The 11,891-nt window shown below is 49.9% G+C and overlaps 1 non-coding gene across 1 annotated transcript; it reads right to left on the bottom strand.

The window, feature by feature from the left end:
* Window positions 1-2,534: 2,534 nt before the first annotated feature.
* Window positions 2,535-2,606, bottom strand: trnah-gug (transfer RNA histidin (anticodon GUG)). The gene has a single exon. It is a non-coding gene; the product is annotated as a tRNA-His (tRNA).
* Between the last annotated feature and the right edge of the window lie 9,285 nt (window positions 2,607-11,891).

Here is an 11,891-nt window from a genome sequence, read left to right as displayed (position 1 = left end):
ACAACCTGCCTGACAACACATTACAACCTGCCTGACAACACATTACAACCTGCCTGGCTGACAACACATTACAACCTGCCTGGCTGACAACACATTACAACCTGGCTGACAACACATTACAACCTGCCTGACAACACATTACAACCTGCCTGGCTGAAAACACATTACAATCTGCCTGAAAACACATTACAACCTGCCTGGCTGACAACACATTACAACCTGCCTGACAACACATTACAACCTGCCTTAAAACACATTACAACCTGCCTGACAACACATTACAACCTGCCTGGCTGACAACACATTACAACCTGCCTGGCTGACAACACATTACAACCTGCCTGGCTGACAACACATTACAACCTGCCTGGCTGACAACACATTACAACCTGCCTGGCTGACAACACATTACAACCTGCCTGGCTGACAACACATTACAACCTGCCTGAAAACACATTACAACCTGCCTGACAACACATTACAACCTGCCTGACAACACATTACAACCTGCCTGACAACACATTACAACCTGCCTGAAAACACATTACAACCTGCCTGGTCTCTGACCCGTTCCCCGGTCCAGTTCTATACCTGAGGCGGTGTAGCCTGGTCTCTGACCTGTTCCCCGGTCCAGTTCTATACCTGAGGCGGTGTAGCCTGGTCTCTGACCCGTTCCCCGGTCCAGTTCTATACCTGAGGCGGTGTACCCTGGTCTCTGACCCGTTCCCCCGACCCAGTTCTATACCTGAGGCGGTGTACCCTGGTCTCTGACCCGTTCCCCGGTCCAGTTCTATACCTGAGGCGGTGTACCCTGGTCTCTGACCCGTTCCCCGGTCCAGTTCTATACCTGAGGCGGTGTAGCCTGGTCTCTGACCCGTTCCCCGGTCCAGTTCTATACCTGAGGCGGTGTACCCTGGTCTCTGACCCGTTCCCCGGTCCAGTTCTATACCTGAGGCGGTGTAGCCTGGTCTCTGACCCGTTCCCCGGTCCAGTTCTATACCTGAGGCGGTGTACCCTGGTCTCTGACCCGTTCCCCGGTCCAGTTCTATACCTGAGGCTGTGTACCCTGGTCTCTGACCCGTTCCCCGGTCCAGTTCTATACCTGAGGCGGTGTACCCTGGTCTCTGGCCCGTTCCCCGGTCCAGTTCTATACCTGAGGCTGTGTACCCTGGTCTCTGACCCGTTCCCCGGTCCAGTTCTATACCTGAGGCGGTGTACCCTGGTCTCTGGCCCGTTCCCCGGTCCAGTTCTATACCTGAGGCGGTGTACCAACTGCCGGCGTGACTTACTTCTCTGCAAACGGTTCGGTTCGACATCTTAGCTCCCGAACTGTCTATCTTGGTAAGATGTCCGGTGGAAATAAACATAAATTAAAAACTCGGAGAAAAACAACTACCTAAATAGAATCCACCAATAAAAACAAAAAGTTGGCTAGACAAAGAAAGAATACAAAAATAGTTATCCAGATGGCGACGTTGACATGTTGAGAAAAGTGTGCGTTTGATAGCTGGCTGACATTATTTCAAAATAAGATCTTAAAACGAGGGTTTTAGTTACGGATGAACAAAACCCTCACTGCAAAATGGCACTATTGGTTTGTCATAAATCGGGCTCGATGTTAGCAACAATACATCATAATAGACTAAAACTGAGATGTCTGGTTTGGCAGAGATCCAGTTCATAGGAGATATTAATCCCAGTGGGCAGAAGATTCATCACCGCACCAAGCAGACTGTCGAATAAAAGCATTTATACGTTGTCATGCTGCGTCACCCGGTTGCTGAGATAATCGTCACGCAATTACATCTTAAATTGAGGGTATAAATCGAGCGGTCGAGTAAATTAATCGAGCAAACTATTATTATTATTTTTGTATTAACAAATCAATGCAAAAAGTACATGGGAAACACAAGTATATATAAAGAATATGCAAATGACATTTGGGCTATTGGGTACAATATCACATTAAACAAGGACCTTAAGAGGCATACACACATTTATAATTATAACAGCTTTTTTTGTTGGCTGAGTATTTCATTGTCTTAAAATATAAATTAAATGTTCAATCTTGGCATAGAGTCAGAGCAAGTCAAAGCTGCTGCGTTGAACACGCCAGTCGGAACTAAGTAACTCGGGAATTTTCGACCTGCTGATTTCGTTGAGCTACAACCAGATCGCCTGTCGGAAATGTCCGAGTGTCCTAGTTCCGAAAAGCGTGTATGAATCGATTCCTCGATTCCGGATGGTCGCAAACATTTTCTTAAAATGCCGTAATCCTGCGTGGATTGGCTGCTCGAGGAGAATATAGAGAAACGATTGGTTAAAATGTTTTGTAGGCGTGTAGAAAGAGTGGGTGATATGCCATAGATGTCTATGGGTAATGCTCGGTTTGACTCAATTCACGCATATATTCTATATTTCCTGATTTCCACCATGAAAAACAGGAATAGATATGATTACAAAGCATAATTATTACGTTTAGAACACATTTTCTGAAAAAAATAACCCTTTTGCCGTGACATTGTGTATCGCAATGCCGTGACCCGGATTCGAACCGGGGTTGCTGCGGCCACAACGCAGAGTACTAACCACTATACGATCACGGCGAGCTACCAGGGCTTAAAGTCACTTGGGAGATATTCCCCGAATAGTGTTCATCGACAGATCACGCAATTGCTCATGCTGATATTAACACATGGTACGGGGCTGATTTTGCCCAATGCGGGGACTTCTTCTGGACTAATAAACGAAACCAGGCCACATGGAATAATCCACAGAGTGTATTTACTATGGTAATGTCTGTTACTCTGGTTGCAGCGGCAGTTTATGTAAAGTTACCATAGTTAGCAACACTAACAACATGAACCCGACGTGTATTGTAGGCAGCACATAGCACATGATGCGAGTGTATTGTCTCACTAACAATGATTTAGCTGATAGTTGCTTTATTGACGTTTCCATTATAATGATTGTGATACGTGTTTTTTTAAGAATACAAAATGTCGCTCAAAATATCAGACTTTTGATATAAGACATGTCAAAGTTTAATGTGTTTATATGGCTGAAGAAACACTCCATAACATGTAGTCAATTACAGAAACATTCGTTTTTTTTTTGTTAAACAAAAATGTATCATATAAAATAACAGAATCAGTACACACCAGCTGGTACACCTACACTATATATAGTGGTATATATTATAGGTCCACCAGTGTAGTTTCTTCAGAGGTGTTCGATGCAGTCCTCATATTGAGACTTGTTTTGGAGGAGGTGTGCAGCGAGAAACACAATGGGATGATGAGTCCTGGAAAAGAAGAAAAACTAGGATTAATACAAATCAGTCATAAAATAAATCCAATAAAACAATTAGGGATTTCATCAATGTGGGAATAACTATTCTTTATTTCAGGGCCCAGCTTCACAACACAACACAGGCCGATGTGAGACTGGGAAAGGAAATGTATTGGAGCCTGGTTTCTCTCTAGGTTTCTTCTTAGGTTCCTGCCTCTCTGGGGAGTTTTTCCCAGCCACTGTGCTTCTGCCTCTGCATTGCTTGCTCTTTGGGGTTTTAGGTTTGTGGTCCTTCTGTAGCACAGTTGGTAGAGCATGGCGCTTGTAATGCCAGGGTAGTGGGTTCGATCCCCGTGACCACCCATACGTAGAATGTATGCACACATGACTGTAAGTCGCTTTGGATAAGCGCCATGCTCTACCAACTGAGCTACAGAACCACTGTGTTGGGAGAGACTGAAGATCTACCTTCTGTTTAGACTGTGTTGGACCATCTTCTGGAGGGGAAGAGTCATGTAGAAGCACGTCAGCCTATATTTCCCTGGCCCCACAAGTTCACCATCATGTAGACTATTGTAAAGTGGCTGTTCCACTGGATGTCATAAGGTGAATGCACCAATTTGTATGTCGCTCTGGATAAGAGCGTCTGCTAAATGACTTAAATGTAATGTAAATGTAGACAGTTAGTAACTTGTAGTTATTATAACAGTAACATCAATGTCTATAACATGGGCTAATAGTTCCCCAACCTCGGCTCAAGGCTTCATTCACGTTGAGGTGATAGCCTGTGGTAGAGGCTAATATTTCCCTAAAAACACTCTCACACACACAATATAGTATTCTTACTTACCTTATCGTGTTCTTCTTAGTTCTTGTTTTTATAGCTCATGTTTTTGTTCTACCTTGTTATTTTTAGTATTACATTGTTATTGATTAGTGCATTGTTGGTATTATTTGGTATTTTATTAGGATCCCCATTAGCTGTTGCAAATGCTGGCTAACATACTGTAGTTGGCTAGCATACTGTAGTTGGCTACTTTAGCTAGCTAGCTGGCTAACATACTGTAGTTGGCTACTTTAGCTAGCTAGCTGGCTAACACACTGTAGCTGGCTAGCATACTGTAGTTGGCTACTTTAGCTAGCTAGCTGGCTAACATACTGTAGTTGGCTACTTCAGCTAGCTAGCTGGCTAACACACTGTAGCTGGCTAGCATACTGTAGTTGGCTACTTTAGCTAGCTAGCTGGCTAACACACTGTAGCTGGCTAGCATACTGTAGTTGGCTACTTCAGCTAGCTAGCTGGCTAACACACTGTAGCTGGCTAGCATACTGTAGTTGGCTACTTTAGCTAGCTAGCTGGCTAACATACTGTAGTTGGCTACTTTAGCTGGCTAGCATACTGTAGTTGGCTGCTTTAGCTAGCTAGCTGGCTAACATACCGTAGCTGACAACTTCAGCTAGCTAGTCTCTTTACATTGATTTGATGCAATCAAGACAGGCACTACCAGATGGCTGTTGCAAATGCTGGCTAACATACTGTAGTTGGCTAGCATACTGTAGTTGGCTACTTTAGCTAGCTAGCTGGCTAACATACTGTAGTTGGCTAGCATACTGTAGTTGGCTACTTTAGCTAGCTAGCTGGCTAACATACTGTAGTTGGCTACTTTAGCTAGCTAGCTGGCTAACACACTGTAGCTGGCTAGCATACTGTAGTTGGCTACTTTAGCTAGCTAGCTGGCTAACATACTGTAGTTGGTTACTTCAGCTAGCTAGCTGGCTAACACACTGTAGCTGGCTAGCATACTGTAGTTGGCTACTTTAGCTAGCTAGCTGGCTAACACACTGTAGCTGGCTAGCATACTGTAGTTGGCTACTTCAGCTAGCTAGCTGGCTAACACACTGTAGCTGGCTAGCATACTGTAGTTGGCTACTTCAGCTAGCTAGCTGGCTAACACACTGTAGCTGGCTAGCATACTGTAGTTGGCTACTTTAGCTAGCTAGCTGGCTAACATACTGTAGTTGGCTACTTTAGCTGGCTAGCATACTGTAGTTGGCTGCTTTAGCTAGCTAGCTGGCTAACATACCGTAGCTGACAACTTCAGCTAGCTAGTCTCTTTACATTGATTTGATGCAATCAAGACAGGCACTACCAGATGGTATGATAGAGAACCTATGGCAGCAACTAGCCCGAACACCGGTCCCTCCCTACTCCTCTCCCTCCCCTCCCCCACATTCTGCTGAAATAAGCAGCGTAGCACCAGCTCTCTCACAAGCAGAGCTCAGCACCAGCTCTCGCCCAAGCAGAGCTCAGCACCAGCTCTCTCCAGCACCAGCTCTCTCTGAAGCAGAGCGCAGCACCAGCTCTCTCTGAAGCAGAGCGCAGCACCAGCTCTCTCCCAAGGAGCTCAGCACCAGCTCTCTCCCAAGCAGAGCTCAGCACCAGCTCTCTCCCAAGCAGAGCTCAGCACCAGCTCTCTCCCAAGCAGAGCAGCACCAGCTCTCTCTGAAGCAGAGCTCAGCACCAGCTCTCTCCCAAGCAGAGCGCAGCACCAGCTCTCTCCCAAGCAGAGCAGCACCAGCTCTCTGAAGCAGAGCACAGCACCAGCTCTCTCCCAAGCAGAGCGTAGCACCAGCTCTCTCTGAAGCAGAGCGCAGCACCAGCTCTCTCCCAAGCAGAGCGCAGCACCAGCTCTCTCCCAAGCAGAGCGCAGCACCAGCTCTCTCCCAAGCAGAGCGTAGCACCAGCTCTCTCTGAAGCAGAGTGCAGCACCAGCTCTCTCCCAAGCAGAGCGCAGCACCAGCTCTCTCCCAAGCAGAGCGCAGCACCAGCTCTCTCCCAAGCAGAGCGTAGCACCAGCTCTCTCCCAAGCAGAGCGCAGCACCAGCTCTCTCCCAAGCAGAGCGTAGCACCAGCTCTCTCCCAAGCAGAGCGTAGCACCAGCTCTCTCCCAAGCAGAGCGTAGCACCAGCTCTCTCCCAAGCAGAGCGTAGCACCAGCTCTCTCTGAAGCAGAGCGCAGCACCAGCTCTCTCCCAAGCAGAGCGCAGCACCAGCTCTCTCTGAAGCAGAGCGCAGCACCAGCTCTCTCTGAAGCAGAGCGCAGCACCAGCTCTCTCTGAAGCAGAGCGCAGCACCAGCTCTCTCTGAAGCAGAGCGCAGCACCAGCTCTCTCTTCTAATAGTGAAATTATTTCAAATGTCCATATGGTCCTGCACTGCCTCTACCTCCCCCATGGACACAGGACAGTCCTGCACTGCCTCTACCTCCACCATGGACACAGGACAGTCCTGCACTGACTCTACCTCCACCATGAACACAGGACAGTCCTAAACTGCCTCTACCTCCACCATGGACACAGGACAGTCCTGCACTGCCTCTACCTCCACCATGGACACAGGACAGTCCTAAACTGCCTCTACCTCCACCATGGACACAGGACAGTCCTGCACTGCCTCTACCTCCACCATGGACACAGGACAGTCCTAAACTGCCTCTACCTCCACCATGGACACAGGACAGTCCTACACTCTAACCACTAGGCAACCTGCCCCCCTACACTCTAACCACTAGGCTACCTGCCTCCCCTACACTCTAACCACTAGACTACCTGCCCCCCCCTACACTCTAACCACTAGTCTACCTGCCGATCCTACACTCTAACCACTAGACTACTTGCCCCCCCCTACACTCTAACCACTAGACTACCTGCCCCCCCCTACACTCTAACCACTAGGCTACCTGCCTCCCCTACACTCTAACCACTAGACTGCCTGCTGCCCCTACACTCTAACCACTAGGCTACTTGCCGCCCCTACACTCTAACCACTAGACTACTTGCCGCCACGACACTCTAACCACTAGACTACCTGCCGATCCTACACTCTAACCACGAGGCTACCTGCCACCTCTACACTCTAACAACTACACTACCTGCCGACCCTACACTCAAACCACTAGGCAACCTGCCGCCACTACACTCTAACCACTAGGCTACCTGCCTCCCATACACTCTAACCACAAGGCTACCTGCCGCCCCTACACTCTAACCACTAGGCTACCTGCCTCCCCTACATAGACTACCTGCCGCCTCTACACTCTAACCACTAGACTACCTGCCGCCCCTACACTCTAACCACTAGACTACCTGCTGCCTCTACACTCTAACCACTAGACTACCTGCCGCCCCTACACTCTAACCACTATACTCTAACCACTAGACTACCTGCCGCCCCTACACTCTAACCACTAGACTACCTGCTGCCTCTAAACTCTAGTCACTAGACTATCTGCCGCCACTACACTCTAACCACTAGACTACCTGCCGCCCTACACTCTAACTACTAGGCTACCTGCCGCCCCTACACTCTAACCACTAGACTACCTGCCGCCCCTACACTCTAACACTAGACTACCTGCCGCCCCTACACTCTAACCACTAGACTACCTGCCGCCCCTACACTCTAATCACTAGACTATCTGCCGCCACTACACTCTAACCACTAGACTACCTGCCGCCCCTACACTCTAATCACTAGACTATATGCTGCCTCTACACTCTAACCACTAGACTACCTCCTGCCTCCACACTCTAACCACTAGACTACCTGCTGCCTCTACACTCTAACCACTAGACTACCTGCTGCCCCTACACTCTAACCACTAGGCTACCTGCCGCCCCTACACTCTAACTACTAGGCTACCTGCCACCCCTACACTCTAACCACTACACTCTGACTACTAGGCTACCTGCCGCCCCTACACTCTAACCACTAGGCGACCTGCAGCCACTACACTCTAACCACTATACTCTAACCACTAGACTACCTGACTCCCATACACTCTAACCACTAGACTACCTGCCGATCCTACACTCTAACCACGAGGCTACCTGCCACCTCTACACTCTAACAACTACATTACCTGCCGACCCTACACTCAAACCACTAGGCAACCTGCCGCCCTACACTCTAACCACTAGGCTACCTGCCTCCCTACATAGACTACCTGCCGACCCTACACTCAAACCACTAGACTACCTGCCGCCCTACACTCTAACCACTAGACTACCTGCTGCCTCTACACTCTAACCACTAGACTACTTGCCGCCTCTACACTCTAACCACTAAACTACCTGCCGCCACGACACTCTAACCACTAGACTACCTGCCTCCCATACACTCTAACCATTAGACTACCTGCCTCCCTACATTCTAACCACTACACTCTAACCACTAGACTACCTGCCGCCCCAACACTCTAACCACTACACTCTAACCACTAGACTACCTGCCGCCCCAACACTCACACCACTAGACTACCTGCCGCCCCTCCACTCTAATCACAACACTCTAACCACGAGACTACCTGCCGCCCCTAAACTCTAACCACTAGGTTACCTGCCGCCCCTACACTCTAACCACTAGACTACCTACCGCCCCTACACTCTAACCACTAGGCTACATGCCTCCCCTACATAGACTACCTGCCGCCCATACACTCTAACCACGAGGCTACCTGCTGCCCCTACACTCTAACCACTAGACTACCTGCCACCCCTCCACTCTAATCACAACACTCTAACCACGAGACTACCTGCCGCCCCTAAACTCTAACCACTAGACTACCTGCCGCCCCTCCACTCTAATCACAACACTCTAACCACGAGACTACCTGCCGCCCCTAAACTCTAACCACTAGGTTACCTGCCGCCCCTACACTCTAACCACTAGACTACCTACCCCCCCTACACTCTAACCACTAGGCTACATGCCTCCCCTACATGGACTACCTGCCGACCCTACACTCAAACCACTAGGCAACCTGCCGCCACTACACTCTAACAACTGCACTACTTGCCGACCCTACACTGTAACCACAAGGCTACCTGCCGCCCATACACTCTAACCATTAGACTACCTGCCTCCCCTACATTCTAACCACTACACTCTAACCACTAAACTACCTGCCGCCACGACACTCTAACCACTAGACTACCTGCCTCCCATACACTCTAACCACTACACTCTAACCATTAGACTACCTGCCTCCCCTACATTCTAACCACTACACTCTAACCACTAGACTACCTGCCGCCCCAACACTCTAACCACTACACTCTAACCACTAGACTACCTGCCGCCCCCAACACTCGAACCACTAGACTACCTGCCGCCCCTCCACTCTAATCACAACACTCTAACCACGAGACTACCTGCCGCCCCTAAACTCTAACCACTAGGTTACCTGCCGCCCCTACATAGACTACCTGCCGCCCATACACTCTAACCACTAGGCTACCTGCCGCCCCTACACTCTAACCACGAGACTACCTGCCGCCCCTACACTCTAACCACTAGGCTATCTGCCGCCCCTACACTCTAACCACGAGACTACCTGCCGTCCCTACACTCTTACCACTAGGCAACCTGCCGCCCCTACACTCTAACCACTAGGCTACCTGCCACCTCTACACTCTAACAACTACACTACCTGCCGTCCCTACACTCTAACCACTAGACTACCTGCCACCCCTACACTCTAACCACTAGGCTACATGCCTCCCCTACATAGACTACCTGCCGCCCCTACACTCTAACCACTAGGCTCCCTGCCGCCCCTACACTCTAACCACTAGACTACCTGCCCCCTACACTCTAACCACTAGTCTACCTGCCGATCCTACACTCTAACCACTAGACTACTTGCCCCCCCCTACACTCTAACCACTAGACTACCTGCCCCCCCCTACACTCTAACCACTAGGCTACCTGCCTCCCCTACACTCTAACCACTAGACTGCCTGCTGCCCCTACACTCTAACCACTAGGCTACTTGCCGCCCCTACACTCTAACCACTAGACTACTTGCCGCCACGACACTCTAACCACTAGACTACCTGCCGATCCTACACTCTAACCACGAGGCTACCTGCCACCTCTACACTCTAACAACTACACTACCTGCCGACCCTACACTCAAACCACTAGGCAACCTGCCGCCACTACACTCTAACCACTAGGCTACCTGCCTCCCATACACTCTAACCACAAGGCTACCTGCCGCCCCTACACTCTAACCACTAGGCTACCTGCCTCCCCTACATAGACTACCTGCCGCCTCTACACTCTAACCACTAGACTACCTGCCGCCCCTACACTCTAACCACTAGACTACCTGCTGCCTCTACACTCTAACCACTAGACTACCTGCCGCCCCTACACTCTAACCACTATACTCTAACCACTAGACTACCTGCCGCCCCTACACTCTAACCACTAGACTACCTGCTGCCTCTAAACTCTAGTCACTAGACTATCTGCCGCCACTACACTCTAACCACTAGACTACCTGCCGCCCTACACTCTAACTACTAGGCTACCTGCCGCCCTACACTCTAACCACTAGACTACCTGCCGCCCTACACTCTAACACTAGACTACCTGCCGCCCCTACACTCTAACCACTAGACTACCTGCCGCCCTACACTCTAATCACTAGACTATCTGCCGCCACTACACTCTAACCACTAGACTACCTGCCGCCCCTACACTCTAATCACTAGACTATATGCTGCCTCTACACTCTAACCACTAGACTACCTCCTGCCTCCACACTCTAACCACTAGACTACCTGCTGCCTCTACACTCTAACCACTAGACTACCTGCTGCCCCTACACTCTAACCACTAGGCTACCTGCCGCCCCTACACTCTAACTACTAGGCTACCTGCCACCCCTACACTCTAACCACTACACTCTGACTACTAGGCTACCTGCCGCCCCTACACTCTAACCACTAGGCGACCTGCAGCCACTACACTCTAACCACTATACTCTAACCACTAGACTACCTGACTCCCATACACTCTAACCACTAGACTACCTGCCGATCCTACACTCTAACCACGAGGCTACCTGCCACCTCTACACTCTAACAACTACATTACCTGCCGACCCTACACTCAAACCACTAGGCAACCTGCCGCCCCTACACTCTAACCACTAGGCTACCTGCCTCCCCTACATAGACTACCTGCCGACCCTACACTCAAACCACTAGACTACCTGCCGCCCTACACTCTAACCACTAGACTACCTGCTGCCTCTACACTCTAACCACTAGACTACTTGCCGCCTCTACACTCTAACCACTAAACTACCTGCCGCCACGACACTCTAACCACTAGACTACCTGCCTCCCATACACTCTAACCATTAGACTACCTGCCTCCCCTACATTCTAACCACTACACTCTAACCACTAGACTACCTGCCGCCCCAACACTCTAACCACTACACTCTAACCACTAGACTACCTGCCGCCCCAACACTCACACCACTAGACTACCTGCCGCCCCTCCACTCTAATCACAACACTCTAACCACGAGACTACCTGCCGCCCCTAAACTCTAACCACTAGGTTACCTGCCGCCCTACACTCTAACCACTAGACTACCTACCGCCCCTACACTTCTAACCACTAGGCTACATGCCTCCCCTACATAGACTACCTGCCGCCCATACACTCTAACCACGAGGCTACCTGCTGCCCCTACACTCTAACCACTAGACTACCTGCCACCCCTCCACTCTAATCACA

Source organism: Oncorhynchus keta, chromosome 24 (assembly GCF_023373465.1).
Source record: "Oncorhynchus keta strain PuntledgeMale-10-30-2019 chromosome 24, Oket_V2, whole genome shotgun sequence".
NCBI lineage: Eukaryota > Metazoa > Chordata > Actinopteri > Salmoniformes > Salmonidae > Oncorhynchus > Oncorhynchus keta.
Note: the sequence above shows the minus strand (reverse complement) of the source record. Positions and strands in the feature narration are given on the sequence as shown.